This window comes from Macrobrachium rosenbergii, chromosome 37 (genome assembly GCF_040412425.1).
Source record: "Macrobrachium rosenbergii isolate ZJJX-2024 chromosome 37, ASM4041242v1, whole genome shotgun sequence".
Taxonomy (NCBI): Eukaryota; Metazoa; Arthropoda; class Malacostraca; order Decapoda; family Palaemonidae; genus Macrobrachium; species Macrobrachium rosenbergii.
In genome coordinates this window covers 16,881,676-16,886,536 of record NC_089777.1, presented here as the reverse complement: position 1 = coordinate 16,886,536, position 4,861 = coordinate 16,881,676, and the positions used below count along the sequence as shown (strand labels likewise).

Sequence of the window (4,861 nt, the reverse complement as noted above, 5' to 3'; positions counted from 1 at the left end):
AAAAACCCGGGGAATCTTCCCGGTTTTATTTTCATTCTAGAAAGCAACCTGACTTTTTTCCCTTTCTTTCTTTCTTTTGTGATGGGGGAGGGGAAGGGGTTTATTCCCCTTCGTTTCAGGGGGTAAAAAACCCGGGGAATCTTCCCGGTTTTATTTTCCATTAGCGTGCTGTTTGTCTGGTAAGCAAATGGCATTTTTGCCCCACTTCAATTTGCATCACAAAACAGGCATGTTTTTTTTTTTTTTTTTTTTTTTTTTTTTTACTTTTTTTGGGGTGAGCTACCGGATCAGAGTGGTGTGGAGAATGAATGCAGATCTAAAGTAAACTGTTCTCTCTCTCTCTCTCTCTCTCTCTCTCTCTCTCTCTCTCTCTCTCCAATCTGTTTTACTCCGATTTCGAGGATAATTTAATATGATCTCCAAGGCATTTAAACATATATTCATTAAATCTCTCTCTCTCTCTCTCTCTCTCTCTCTCTCTCTCTCTCTCTAACTCAGAATAAGTACAAGGAGGAGAGTCCATTTCTAGCAGACATTCTATTTATTTATCTCTCTCTCTCTCTCTCTCTCTCTCTCTCTCTCTCTCTCTAACTCAGAATAAGTACAAGAAAGAGAGTCCATTTCTAGCAGACATTCTATTTATTTATTTATCATTTCTCTCTCTCTCTCTCTCTCTCTCAGAAACAGTACAAGAAAGAGAGTCCGTGTCGAGTTGGGAGCTTTATTTATTTATCATTTCTCTCTCTCTCTCTCTCTCTCTCTCTCTCTCTCTTCCTCCTCCTCGACGTACCTTTGAGACAAAGATATATTAATCAGTAATCGCTGGAAACAAAAAATATTCAGTAACCGTTTTAACTAATATAGGAAAATACAGGTATGATACAAGTGAACTCATATTTAAACAAATACAAAACAGGAACTGTACCTGTAAAAAAATCAAGCCCTGTCCCATGATACAGAATGAGGACACCCCACCCCAACGTTCCCAATGAGGGACAAGTGTAAGGCTCAACAAACCCCCTGAAACTTTAAACTAGGAAGTTGACAAAGAAAAAAAAATACAAAAACAAAAAAAATGAGTTATCCAAAAAAATGCAAATTTGATGACCTTGCGCCAAGCCGTGTCTTGATTACTTTTAATCAAATTTTCCTTCCCAAAACGAGACGTGATTTGAAAGGCTAAGTTTTTTTTTTAATACGGAACAGGTAAGGGCTTTTAAAATGGAACAGGTAAGATTTTTTTAATACGGAACAGGTATGTTTTATATTAATACGGACCAGGTAAGGTTTTTTAATGCAGACCAGGTAAGGTTTTTAAATACGGGCCAGTTAAGTTTTTTTAATACGGAACAGGTATTTTTTTAATACGGAACAGGTAAAGTTTTTTAATACGGGACACCTGTTTTTTAAAACGGGACAGATAAGTTTTTTTTTTTTTAGTACGGAACAGGTAAGGTTTTTATTAATGCGGAACAGGTAAGATTCTTTTAATACGGAACAGGTAAGTTTTTTTTTATTCATACGGAACAGGTAAGTTTTTCTATTAATACGGAACAGGTAAGTTTTTAATAAGGACAGGTAAGGGTTTTTTAATACGGAACAGGTAAGGTTTTTTAATACCGGAACAGGTAAGTTTTTATTAATACGGAAGGCAAGTTTTTTTTAATACAGAACAGGTAAGGTTTTTATTAATACGGAAGGTTTTTTTTATACGAAAGTTGGTACTAGGAAGATAAGAATCTTCCCATATAAAGTATTAAAGAATGAAACTGAAGGAGTAGAAAGAATAATAATAATAATAATAATAATAATAATAATAATAATAATAATAATAATAATAATAATTGGGAACACTATACAAAGGGAAAGATGATTAACTGATTGGTTGATTTAACAATAAATGATATGGCGTCTCAAAAACATAGGTTAGATTAGGATTCATAACTTTGAAGACTATGAAGAATATTTAAGATCTTTGGGAAAGAGACTGATTGTTATATTGAGGATCTCTCTTCTCTCTCTCTCTCTCTCTCTCTCTCTCTCTCTCTCTCTCTCTCTCTCTCTCTCTTTTTGCTCCGATGTCAAGAACAATTGTATACGATCTTATCCAAAGCATTTAGAAATATATTTATTCATCAGTCCTATTAAGCATCTCTCTCTCTCTCTCTCTCTCTCTCTCTCTCTCTCTCTCTCTCTCTCTCTCTCTCTCTCTCTCATCTTTTTACCAGGCTTTCGAGAATAATGCAATACGATTTTCTCCAAGGGCATTTAACCATAAATTTATCTAACATCCATCTCTCTCTCTCTCTCTCTCTCTCTCTCTCTCTCTCTCTCTCTCTCTCTCTCTCTCTCTCTCTCTCTCCACGAAATCAAAACAACAGTTTGTTTACAGGATGATCCCGCTGAAACTAAATTGGAATGATGTAATTTGGGAAGCGGTGGCCTGTTGTTCTGAGTGGGCCACGGGCAGATTGTTGACTGCCAAAACCCACTCTTTGGTGTTTTAGTCTTCTCTATTAAAACCTTTGCGCGCGCGTGTGTGTGTGTGTGTATATACACATACATATACATTATATATATATATATATATATATATAGTATATATATATATATATATATATATATATATATATATATATATATATATATATATATATATATATATATATATATATATATATATATATATACTCTGTATATATACATATGCCTAAAATTATTTAAATTGTCTTACGAGAAAGAAGTATCTGATCTCTCTCTCTCTCTCTCTCTCTCTCTCTCTCTCTCTCTCTCTCTCTCTCTCTCTCTGGTATCTATAAAAGAAAATATATAAAAGAAAATATAGAGCAAATATCTTTACGGATATATATATATATATATATATATATATATATATATATATATATATATATATATATATATATATATATATATATATATATATATATACACATATATAATTTAGATAGAGAGAGAGATATTGATGTGTGTAACATTTGTACATACATGCTTGCATCCATAACTTGCCCAGGTAGGATGTAGCTGTACATAGGTTCAATCCCCTCTTGGGCAAAAAAATGAACCACAGATAGGAAAGTATTAAGGTAATGCCGGCGCTTTCAGTATCTGTCCAGAAAATCTATTGCCTCAGTATTTACCCGGGCTAAAGTAATTCCTGAAGTAATTCTTAAAGCAATTCCTAACGTAATTCCTGAAAGTGAATCCTGAGGTAATTCCTAAAATAATTACGGAAGCGATCTCTGTAGTTAGTCCTACAGTACAGTAATTCCTGAAGCATTTCCTGAAGTAATTCCTAATGCAATTCCTGAAGTAACTCCTAAAGCAGCTTCTGAAGTAATTCCTTAAGTAATTCCTAAAGTATTTCCTCAGGTAATTCCTACAGTATTTCCTGAAGTAATTACTAAAGTAATTCCTAAATTAATTCTGGAATTCATTGCTAAAAGATCCCTGAAGTAATTTCTAAAGTAATTCCTGAGGTAAAACATAATGCAATTCCCTTAGTAATTCCTAAATGATTACTAATGTAATTTCTGGTGTAATTCTTGTGATAATCCCTAAAGTAAATCATAAAGAATTTCCCAAGGTAATCCTAAAGTAATTTTTAAACTAATCCCTGTGGTAATTCCTAAAGTAATTCCGATACCCAGCGAGCAATTTATCTCCCAGGCTAGATAACAGGACGTCAGCCTACCCCCGAAGCAGCGAAGTTATAGAACGCTTTCCTTTTCAGAGCGTGATTAAGCGGGCACCCGGGACTGGGCGCTATCAATCATCCGGAAAATCGGTGCATATTGGACCAAGGGGACCCCTAAAACATCACCCCCTTCTCCTTCTCCTCCCATGGGCCAAACGCACACACAGGCACACAACCCAATTTGGACACAAGCACATACAAGCACCTACCCCCAGATTGCGTAAATACAAAATAGGCTCGCATTAACATAAGCAGATGCGTATGTACACTCAACATAGTGTTAAACACATGGTGTACTTGCTCACAAACAAGCGCGCAAGCGCGTACTCTAAGAGCGTAGTTGCTTAATTTTTTCCTCAGCTTACGCAAAAACAAATATATACGCTCACACTAACTTGAGTCAGTGCGTATTTAGAATCATATACGGAGCTAAACACATGGCATACATGTTCACAAACAAGCGCGCAAGAGCGCTTTAAGAGCGTATTTGTGTAATTAAATAACTTTCAAAATTACAGATGCGTAAACACTCGCTAAACTAACACAGGCGAATGACTACTAAACATAGTGTTAAACACATGACATATCCGCTCACAATCAAGCGCGCAAGCGCGCGCTCTAAATGCGTATTAGCGTAACTCAGAAACCCGTCTACGGTTACGTTAAAAAAATAAAACAATAAATAAGAAACAGTTAATCAGTAATATTACATCCCACACTTACCTTAAAATACTGCTAATCTATCAATCATCGTCTGTCAATCCTGCCATCCTGAGGGACTCTTTATCGCCTCTGTAGGTGATTAGAATCATCCTACGGCTCGTGGTGGGATTTATAGAGGCTCTCTCTGTTATCTGTCTGTGCGTGTGTGTCTGTCACACTCTGGGACGCCAGCTGAAAGACGAGTGGAAATGAAGTATTTGGAATAAAATGGATCGTCTCAATAAACTGATGTTATTATAATATAAACAAGTAAAAATGCGCCGAAATTTCTTCGGCGCAATCGAGATTTCTGTACAGCGTATGATGCTGTATGAAAGTCTCAGCCACGGCCCATGAAACTCTCGGCCGCGGCCCATGAAACTTTCAGCCACGGCCAGGCGGTGGCCTGTGTTGTTGGTACCTATAGCGGTGAAAGACGCACAA

General features: G+C 36.1%; 1 protein-coding gene across 1 annotated transcript in view; it reads right to left on the bottom strand.

Annotated features, from left to right (window-relative positions):
- Window positions 1-4,609, bottom strand: part of LOC136825358 (organic cation transporter protein-like) — a 93,786-nt gene extending 89,177 nt beyond the window's left edge. The window contains exon 1 of the mRNA XM_067081615.1: window positions 4,439-4,609. The gene's annotated coding sequence lies outside the window, so the exon portion shown is untranslated. The remainder of the gene's footprint in view (window positions 1-4,438) is intronic.
- Between the last annotated feature and the right edge of the window lie 252 nt (window positions 4,610-4,861).